This window comes from Dipodomys ordii, unplaced genomic scaffold (assembly GCF_000151885.1).
Source record: "Dipodomys ordii isolate 6190 unplaced genomic scaffold, Dord_2.0 Scaffold284, whole genome shotgun sequence".
In the NCBI taxonomy this organism is placed as follows: Eukaryota; Metazoa; Chordata; class Mammalia; order Rodentia; family Heteromyidae; genus Dipodomys; species Dipodomys ordii.
The window spans coordinates 346071-357500 of record NW_012267500.1 but is presented as its reverse complement, the minus strand read 5'-3'; positions in this window follow the sequence as shown (position 1 = coordinate 357500).

The window sequence follows — 11430 nt, the reverse complement described above, 5'->3', positions numbered from 1 at the left end:
CCACCACCCGCGCCGCCTCGGGGACCTGCAGGCTGCAGACTCGGGCCTCGCTCAGTCCCCACGCGGCCCGCCGCGGCCTCTCTGGAGTCGCGCGCCGCACGGGGACACCCGCCGGCCGAACACACGTGCTCTCGCACACACACACCCCCCAACACCGCGAGCGTGAGCTCACGCGCCCACACCCGCGCTCACCTGCCAGGACCGCGAGGGAGAGGCCGCAGGGGGACCCCATCCTTCCCACACACCCCCGGGCAGTCGCCTTGCAAAGGATGCACGCGAGGATTTCTAACCCCCCGGTTGACCGGACCGGACCCGACGGCCAGCTCGGCGCCCGTGGCGGCTCCGCGGTGCCCAGCCCCGAGCAAGGCCCTCGGGAAACCTCTGTGAAATAAGAGGCTGCAAGGTGCATGAGAGAGAGAGGACCATCTGGAACCGCCGGGGGTGAGGGGTGTCTAACGTAACACCCTCGCGCAGGTTTGGGGCAAAGTCTTACTACAGTCATTGCTGCACCGAAACCACAGTAAGTGCTCCGAACACGTTAGCCTATGCACACGCATCCTCTCTCCGGGAGGTAAGCCGTTCGTCCAGCTCTAGGCTCCCCAGCGACGCACAGTCCTCCCTTTGACTTAAATGTCATGGCTTCGTAAGGCAGGAACGCACCCGTCCCCGCGGTCCCTGGGCCGGTGCTTGTACACAGAAGGATCAAATGGGCTTTGGCCCCCTTCTCACTTCCTCCTCAGTTTATGGCCCTGCCCCCCCTCCCAGCCACAATAGCCCCCAGTGTTCCTTACTTTCTATTTGGTTAGTCCCAGGAGTTGCTACTGGAAACCAGTGGGGCCTTTGATTCGGAAGATGAATGCAAATAGGAAGCAGGTACTGTAGCTGCACCAGCCATTTTACTCTGCCTTAATCTACACAAGACCAGAGACAAATTACAATGCGGTAATGGATACAATGCTGCAACTGTTATGGAGAATTCTGAGCTTGTAAAAAGCCTCGATTTAGGCACTTATTAAAGAAATTAGTGTACTTTATTCTTGATACCTGTGTTGCGGGACCACTCTTTGGTGGAAGTTCCAGTCTGTGCTGCTAGCACTTTAAGTGACAGCCCATCTCCCCTATTCTGAACACCTTGTGTCTTGCTAAAATTGTCAAGCCAAGCTCTACATTTAGAAAATGCAATCCCTGGGCTGGGAAGGTGGTTCAGTGGTAGAGCACTTGCCTTGCATGCACTTGCCTTGCATGCATGAGGCCCTGGGTTCGAATCCTCAGCACCACATAAGCAAAAAGAAAAAAGCCGGAAGTGGCGCTGTGGCTCAAGTGGTTGAGCGCTAGCCTTGAGCTGAAGAGCTGAGGGACAGCGCCCAGGCCCAGAGTTCAGGCCCCACAACTGGACCCCCCCCCAAAAAAAAAGAAAGAAAAGAAAAAGAAAATGCAATCCCTGGAGATATCAGTCCACCAATTTCATAGTGATTGCCCTCTACTAGCCTGAAAGTGCTATACAAATCAAGTTTTTTTAAAAATTGTGGAATTGTGTTTATAAGTTTATAGCCTTTCATCCAGGTGCCTTCCATTGCTTTAGAATAATCATTCAGCCTGTCACATCTCAGGTAGGCAGTTTATTGAGCTTCATAAAGCAGAAATTACAGAGGTCCCCAGGACTAATAAATAGAAGCTGCCTGAGATACCCAGGCCTTTTCCAGAGTGCTCCCCTGTTGTAAGAGTTTTACTATTGCTTTAGTCAAGCAAACAGAAGAACAAAAGACAAAGCAGGCAGAATGTATACAGCACTAGATTCTGATTGGATTCATTGATTCTTGGATAGATTTTATATGTTATTCGATTTATTTTGTTTAAAATGGAGGAAGGTTCACCTCAGCTCCTCTTTTTTAAAGGGGAAAGAAAATGGCTTCGCCTTAAGTTGTCTGCACTTGAATAAGCAGGAAATAGCCATATGCTTTCTTACCTTGGAACTTGATAGGAGCTGCTGTAAATGCTGACGATCAAAACAACGCGAAGAGAAAATTACTGTGGTAATGAAAGAGTTACAGCTATAACATTGCTGCCAGTCCAGTTTGGTGAGAGCTCTGCTAGAAACAGGCAACGAAATGGAACTAAAAAGAAAAGCCAGAGAAAAAAAGTACAGGGGTGGGTTTGGAGAGAGGGCCACATATCAAATAAAAGAGAGCAGTTACGTGTCTAAGAAGTACTTCCTGGAGACACCTAAACCACCCAAATCAGGAAAAACCAGGAGCTCAACCTGCCATAAAACACCTAAGATAAACTGAACGCATTGCAGAAGCCATCAATTTGGGTGTAAAAGGAACTAACCTAGGTCGCTAGAAGGAAAGGAATAGGTTGTTTATGACCAGGGAATGGCACAGCACACAGGATTCTAAAGTTTATCTTCCTTTACAGATGCAGCAGACCTGGAGGAGGAAGACAGTGCAAAATTCAAAATATTGAATATTGATGGGGTTTCTGGTTCTGAAGAGTTTGTAGCAGCTCTAAAAGATCAGTTCCTGAATTCCTTGCAGCACTGATCATTGCTGATAAATCTCAAATAAATTCTTGATGCCAACCTTCAGATAATTGATGGCCCCTTGCCCATGTAATTGTAACCCCTCTGTACGGTATTTTAACAACAAAAAAAAAAAGACTGATGGCCTATGCAAATCCAGACACAGGATTTCTGATAACAGATTTCATAAATGAAGCCAGAGTCCAAACAACATGGATAACTGACACTGATTATTTAAGGGCAAAGACATCTTTCATATATTCATTCATTCACAGTGTATCTTCCTACTAAATATTTACTGAGCATTTAAGAGATTTACTTTATCCAATTTTTTTAAAAGATACTCAAAAGCATCATTCAGTAATGAACTGTCTAAATTAGAGAAGTGTGAAAGAATCCCACTCAATTAGCTATTTCCATGGATTAATTTTTGAGAGCCAATTCTATAGGAAACATATAGGCTTATTAGACAAAAATGCACTATTGAGAGGTAAAGAAGTCAGGCATCAGTGGCTCAGCAGCTCATGCCTGGCTACTTGGGAGGCAGAGACCAACTTGAGCAAAAAGTTTATAAGACCCCATCTCAACCAATACCTAGGTGCTGTGACATGGGCCTACAGTGTTCTAAGTCATCCCATCTATGGTTGGAAATGTAAATAGGAGGATCACAGTCCAGGCCAGCCCCAGGGAAAGACAGTAAACCCTATCCTAGAAATAACTACAGCAAAACAGGATAGGAGATGTGGCTCAAATGATGAGTGCCTGCCTGGCATAAGCCCAGTGCCACCAGAAGGAGCAAGCAAAGATCTGTGTTTTCTTCTTATTCATAAAGTAGAGACCCTGACTAGCAAGTACGAGGATCTGAGTTCAAATCCCAGTGGGTTACTCTCACCAAAAACATAGCATAATGGTTAAAACTGAAAGGACTAATAAATACCAGCTAGAGGTTAAAAGCCTTCAAAAGGTTCTATAGATGATACAAACACCGTAGAACATAGTTGGAGTTACCAAAGAAACAGGAAAACATACCAGCTCTGAGCCCCAGAAATATTCTTTGAGAGAAATCTAATCTATGTCCAGGAAGACAAGTCCAAAACACTGACAGCAATGGGAGTTGTACTGCAGCCAAATTAGAATCTTGGTGAGCATGAACCCAGTGTTCATAAATGGTAGAATGAATCAAATAAGGTTGCATTCATATAATGGACATCTATATTGTAAAAATGGATGAACTGTAGCTTTACATAGGAAATAATTGAATTTCACAATGTTAAGAAGAAAAAGCTAGTCGAAGACAACATATGATATCAAATTCAATTTATGTTACACTTGAGTAAAGCAAAGTTGAACTAAAGTATTTAGGGATTCATACTTAGGCAGTCACACAAACAAAAGTAAGAAACTACATTAAAGTCAGGAAAATGGTTACTTCTTGGGTAAATGATGGGAATGTGGGGAGGAGGGTGAGGTCCAGTAAATGGGTCTGCTTCTATTTCTGAGTAGTGCTAGTTAAATGTTGGCATTTGAGGAGGAGGAGAGGTAGAAGTAGTGAGTTTTGAACCCAGGGCTTTGCCCTGGCTAGGTAGGACCTCTACCAGTTGAGTCATTTCTCCAGCCCTTTTCATTCTGATTATTATTTTTTCAGATGGTGTCTGAAATTTTTTGCTAGAGGCTAGTCTCAAACAAGGATCTGATCCTCCTAACTGTAATCTTAGCTGGGATTACAAGCTAGACTACCAAATCTGTTCTCATAGTGTGTTTATTTAGCTTGATTTCCCCAAATGCTAATGAGGTTGACTACTTTCACATTTGTTGGCCTTTTAGATTTCCTCTTTTGTAAGTCACTCAAGTTTCTTACCCACTTTTCTTGTAGATTATTTGTCATTTTCTGTATTTGGTAATTTTTCATATATTCTGAATGTAAGCCCCTTGCCAGCTAAACACTCTACAAAATCTTCTGCTCCTTAACAATCTCAAAATAGCATCTTTTGATGAACATCAATGGTTAAGTTAAATGTAAGGGTCTTTTTTTTAAAATGGGTAATGCTGGTTTTAAACCTGTTTTCCCTGTTTCATCGTGTTATCTCTGTCATACATTCAGTAGTTCAGTGTGTGTGTGTGTGTGTGTGTGTGTGTGTGTGTGTCTGTGTCTGACCACATTTGCTTCTGTGCTTGTGAGCACTTTACACCATTCCCCTAGTTTGTGTCTATTTTGTGTGAACACCCAATGGTGTCAATGATTCAAACTAAATATCAGGGTTGTTTGTTTGTTTTTTGGCAATGCTAGGGGATCAAAACTAGCCCCACCATTGAGAGCCACGCCTCTAGCTCCTAAGAAGTCTTGATCAGTAGCAGAGCACATCCCTCCACTTATTTTTCATCAAGAGGATCTTGACTCTGCCTTTCCACATCAATTATGGAATCAACTTACTGAGTTTCCTAAGATTCTGTTGAGAGTTTTAGTCCTTCCCATAAAAGATTCTGCACATCCTTTATTACATGAACTTATAGTTTTACAATAGTGTAACACATTGGAGTTTATTTTATGTGAGACTTTTAAGGATATAACAGTGACTTTTAAAAGTCATGACCCCAAGAACTTGAGAGTGCAGTAGACACAGAAGGGTCAGTTGGGTGACAGATGTACAAAGTAGTGTAACTCAAAAGTTACTACAAGCTGGGATTGTGGCTTAGTGCTAGAGTGCTTGCCTAGCATGCATGAAGAAGCCCTGGGTTTGATTCCTTAGTACCACATAAACAGAAAAAGTCAGAAGTGGAGCTGTGGCTCAAATGGTAGAGCGCTAGCCTTGAGCACAGAGAGGCTCAGAGACAGCCCAGGCCCTGAGTTCAAGCCTACAACTAACCAAAAAAAGTTACTACAAAAGCTATCTCAAAAAAAAAAAAATGTAACTGGGAGCTGGTGGCTCATGTCAATAATCCTAGCTACTCAGAAGGCTGAGGTCTAACACAATTCAAAGCCAGCCTAGGCAGGAAAGACCATGAGACTCTTCTCTTATCTCCAATTAACCACCAGAAAACAAGAAGTGGCACGGTGGCGCAAAAGTGGTAGAGCACTATGAGCGAAAGAGCTCAGAGACAGTACCCAGGCCCAGAGTTCAAGCCCATGACTGACAGAAAAAATATAATGTGGTGGGGTGAAGGAAAAAAAATACATATCTCAGCTAAGTGAGTAATGAATAGACAAACATGGGGGGGGTGAGTACTAGTGAGACTGCGGGGACATTTGACAGTACAAAGGGAATGAAGGAATGAGGGTAAGTTAGTTGCAAGGCTCTTGGACCTTTTAACCAGATGGAATTCATCCAGCACTATGAAAGCAAGAAAGGGAGAGGACTTAGGAAGATGTTTCTTTAGATAGATAGAGCTGTTCTTGTCAACACTGCCAAAGAAAGAAAGAGTCCTGGTGGATGCACACTTATAATCCTTCTACTTGGGTGCAGGAGGGATTTTTGTGGGACCACTCACCAAGGCTGAAATGTGTTCCCCAAGAGAGGCTGGTGCTCCCTGCCCATCTGAGAAAGCCAAGCCAAAGCAATGGCTGCATAATAGAAGGGGCTGCTTTGGAATGGATAAACAGTGCCAGCATCCAGTAGAGCAAGAGCATGGGGGGAATTCCAGTGGAACAGCAGGAAGAGAACTGGTCCCAGTTTTGTCTGGGATCTTGACAATGGGACTAAATAGAAGGGCAGCTGAAACCAGTAGTAAGAAGCTACAAGAAAAGAAAAACTAAACTTGACTCCTAGGAACCTATGTGATCATGTAAGACAGAGATACATTCCCCTGGACCACAGACATTAAAATTAAGAAACACCAGACAACCCATAAAGGGTATCAGTTTCTTGACATATTTATCAGTTGTTTTTTTAAAACAGCAGGATGCTGATTGATCACATTTGTATAAAATGCCTACTACGCATTAGAAATTCTATAATGTAGAAGCCACCTGTGTAGTCTGCTGACAAGATCCCCTCTCAATCACTGTGTGGAGTGAATTGATATTGTAGGTGCTCTTTTACCAATTGTGTCAGTTGTTTTTCTGTATACTTATATTCTCCTCAATCAACTATTTAAAAAGAAAAGGGATGCAGGGTACTAATAGCTCACACCTATAATCCCTATTCAGGAGGCTGAAATCCAGAGGATGGAAGTCTGAAGCCATCCCAAGCAGACTCCAATCCCTGAGACTCCATTTCCAAAATAGCCAGCAAGCTGGGCACTTGTGGTACAGGCCTGTAATCCTGGCTACTCAGGAGGCTGAGATCTGAGGATTTCAGGCAGAAGAGTCCATGAGCATCTTATCTCAATTAACCACCAGAAAACCAGAAGTAGCACTGTGGCTAAAAGTGGTAGGATGCTAGCCTTGAGTGAAAAAGCTTAGAGACAGTGCCCAAGCCCCACAACAACTAACAAAAAAAAACAAAAACAAAATAACCAGCAAAGAGCTGGCTAGAGGTGTGGCTCAGGTGGTAGAATACCAGCCAAGCAAGCAAGCAAGCACAAGGAACTTGAGGCCCTGAGTTCAAACTCTGGTACTGTCAAAACAACAACAACAAAGTATATTAAGGAAGTCTAACTACCTGCTAGGTGCAGGGAACTTGAAGGCACATAACAACCATGCCTGGCTGTGGCTTTCCCTCTTGGGTCTGATACAGCCACTACTGATGAACAGGAAGATGTGGGCGGGGACAAAGGTCAGAGGCTAGCCACAGGTCTTCACAGAGGGAGGGGACAAAGACTGAAGTGTTTTATTGGTATCTATAGACTAGGCCACCTTCTAATCAGATCAAAGCTGTGATTTCTGCCTTATAGTGAGTAGGACTTCCTATTATTAATTAATTATTAATTAATTCTTAGCATCTGCCCCAAATTTCAAGCGGGGGGGGGGGAGCAAAAAATGTTAAAAGAATAGTGGATATTATATGATGCTCCTTGCTAGTAACCCCCAGGGGGAGGGGGGTCAAGTACTTGGAAGAAACTGAGCAATACAAACATGACTGGACCTCAGGCTGCAGGGGGCTGGGCTGAAAGATGAGTGTGCTGCGGCCAGGTAGGTGGCTCAAGAAAGCCTTTCCAAGTCATGCCACCAAGTTTGAATTTCAACAGGAAACAAAGAACCACTGAGGAATTTCCGCAGAAGCGTTTAACTGGTCATTTTCTATGTCCCAAGTCATGTATTAGGTGGTTCACATGAATAGATTAACTATAAGCATTGTAATGATAAGGGAACGGAGGGATAGAGAGGTCAAGTCACCTGCTCAGGGTCACACAGCTGGGAGGGGCAGAGAGGACACACTCAATGCATAAGTTACTCATCACACTGTGCCGTGCGTGCCTCTGGTCACACTGACCCACATCAGAGGAAATGAGGAGTTTGTGCAAAGAGCCACATCTCTGAGTCTGGAACTCAGATGCCATTGTCTCTCCTTGGTAATGACTAAAACGCTACGTTTACCTGAAATAGCTACTTAAGCCAAAAGGGCAGAACCACTTCTAGAAGCTTCTCTGTGAATGCTCTTTGATTGCCTCTGTAGAATTCCACAAAATGAAAAGGTTGTTTGGGGTTCTGTTGGTCAGTATTTATTTTTTTTAATTTTTTTGTGGCTGTGACAGAGGAAGACGTAGGTGGGGAAAGAGGGAAGAAACTAAGCTACGGGCCTTCAGAGAGGGAGAGAACAGCTTGCTTTCTGAACGGAAATTGAAGTGTTATGTGGATATCCTGACCAGACACATTCTAATCACCAAATAAAGGCAAGTGAGAAACAGCCTGGAGGAAGTTTATTTTGGCTTTGGTTTCAGCGATTTCAGTCCTGGGTCACTGGCTCCATTGCCTTTGGGCTGTGGAGAGGAGGAGCTTCGTGACAGAAAGCAATTTGGGGCGGAGGGGCTGCTCAGCTCATGGCAGCCAGGAAGCAGAGAGACAGAGGAGAGGTTTCTGGAAACAAGATACACCCTTCAAAGTTACATCCCAGTGATCTCACTGTGGCCAACTGCTTGCCACATCCTTGTTCCCAACCATCTATCAAGATATAAATCTGTCCATAGATTAGTCCACTCAGTAAATCAGAGCCCTCAGGAGCCAATCACTTACCGAAAGCACCAGGAAACCAAGCCTTAACTACATGAGCCCTTAGGGGACATTTCATATTTAAATTCCAACAGGTCTCAAAAGCTTCAGAGTACACTGCAGCAAAATGATTTCTTTTTTATTTTTTGACTTAAGTTGTATTTGGCTTTAAAATATTGATTCATAAGAAACATAAAAATTATACCTACTGGCCATATGTTGTAGCTCACTTTTCCAGCTATTCAGGAGAGAAAGGGAGAGGAAACATTTCCATCTGAAGTAGCCTGGGCAAAAGTTAGCAAGATCTCCATCTCTTGGCAAATAAACCTGGCATGCTTGCACATTTGTAATCCCAGCTTTGTAGGAGGTGTGGGCTGGATAATCGTGATCTGAAGCCAGCCCCAGGCAAAAGGTGTGAGAGGTGGTCTAAAAAACAAAAGCAAGGAAAAAGAAAAACTTATTTAAGAATGTCATGATTTTACCTACACTATCCAAAAATACTAAATGTTAGTCAGTCTTTATTAAGCACATAGTCATAGTATCTGTTGGGTGGTAGGTATAAATGAATTAGAATACACAATTCTTGCAATGCTAAGGGTGAGAGACATAAAACAAAATGTGATCTCTGCCTTCAAGGCTCTTGTAACTCTGTTGGATAGATGGGACCTGCTTCTACTGCCTTGTTTGAAGCTGCTTTGTGCTTTAAGGCATGGATGGTCTAAGCCAAAGCTCTTATTTCATTGTATCTCTTGCCCCCTCTCCCTCCATTTAAAAAGATTGTACATAGTAAATCCAGTCCTCTCTTCTTCTTTCCCCTTCTTTCAATGTGGTGACATTTATACAACAGGAAATTAACCACTGTAAGGTGAAAAAAAATCCAATGGCATTTAGTCCATTTACAGTGTTGTGCAGATACTACCTGTACCTAGTTCCGAAACCTTATCTCAGAAAACAAACCTTGTTCCTAGGAAGTGCCTGCTCCCCATTCCTGACTGCCTCACTGAAAGATTTCTTCTTCCAGCCTACCTATGTCCATAGCTAACTACCAAAACTGTCACCATCAGCCTCCAAAGGCCTCATTCACAAGCACCCATCCTTTTCTCTGATCACTTCTGCAATGAAAGCTTCTGATCTTCCCCCTCCATTTTTAGTGCCTATACTCATGTGTCCTTCTAAACATGAAGTTTCCAGTCTACCACAGCCACTGGTGTCTGTGCTTTAGATGGGCCACTCAAAAACATGTCTGTAACTTCCAGAGGTTTTCTTTTCTGCTGTAGATTTAAAGTTTTGGGTCTTGTGTTTCTTAATCCATTTGGGGTGTGTGTACACATGCACGCTGATGATGGAGCTTGAACTCAGGGTCTAGATGTCCCTCAACTTTTATGTTCAAGGCTAATGCTCTACTACTTGAGCTACAGCTCCACTTCCAACGTTTTGGTGGTTCATTAGAGATAAGATTCTCATGGACCTTTTCTGCCTGGGCTGGCTGCACCACAATCCTCAGATCTCAGCCTCCCAAGTAGCTAGGATTACAAGCATGGACCACAGACACCCAGCCTGCAGTTGTTTTTTTTTTATTTTTTATTTGTGAACATACTGTACAGAGGGGTTACAATTACATGGGCAGGATAATGCGTACATTTTGCAGTTGGTTTTTGTACAGGATGGGAAATGGGGATCTACTTTCAGTCTCCTGAATGTAAATTACCAGTATTGCCAGCAGCATTAGTTAAGGAGGCTGTTTTTCCCCCCCTCCGGAGTATCTTTTTGGGATCTTTTATCAAAAACAACCTTAAAGATTTTAAACAAAAGGCCAGGAGTGCTGAGCATAGTGTTTCAGAGTACTATGCAATTCCATGGGCACCACTGGTGGGTACAAGAGTATGTCCCTGTTGAGATTCAATTTAACAATCTGTCCTAATTTGACACTGTCAAACTAGGATTTAAAAAATCATTCAGGGCTGGCAGTGGTGCTGTCTGCTTGTAATCCCAGCTACTTAGGAGGATCACAATATCAAGCCTGAGTAGAAAGCATGAGACTCCACCTGAAAAGGAACTAAAACAAAAGAGGACTGGTAGAGCTCCTGCTTTGGAAGAGCAAGGCCTTGAGTTCAAACTCCCAATACTGCCAAACATAAAATAAAATAAATCATCCTGGGTGCAGTGTCTGACAAATTCCAGCAGCGGAAGAGTGGAAGCAAGGAGATCCTTTTAAATGTCTAATGCAATCTCTGATCGAGTGAACTAACAGTACACATAGTGACAGGGAAAAGCGGATAAAATGGTTTATTGTTTGTTTGTTTCCATGATTGGCAGTAGAAACTCAAATTTCTGAAACTGATGGTAACCTGATGTGGTCCTTTAGAAAAATTAATCATTCAGACCAATATGTGCTGGAGGTGACATGTAACAGCTTCTATCAGCTCAGGTTTGCCAGTGGTGTTCATGTTTCCCCAACTCTTCATTCAGTGACATCAAAGTGACAGCCTGAAGTCTGCCTTTGTGGCAGTATTTGCACTGTGGAAATTGGCAAGCGCTGCAAACAGAATTTTAAGAATACACTGCATAGACGGGGCTACAATATGGTGGAACATTCATAGGATTGTTATAATTAGCGTAAAAAGCAGGGTGGTTATGAGAGACACTGGAAACGGAGTATCTTTAAGACTTGATGGTATTTTACAAATAGTAGTGATAAGAAAAAAGGAGCAGATTGTATCCCTCCCCCTTCCCCCCCCCCGCCCTCGCAAAGCAATCATTTTGGGGCATGCTTCTTTGGTGGTTGCAGAGAGAACATTTTAATTTGCTCCCCTGACAAATGAGT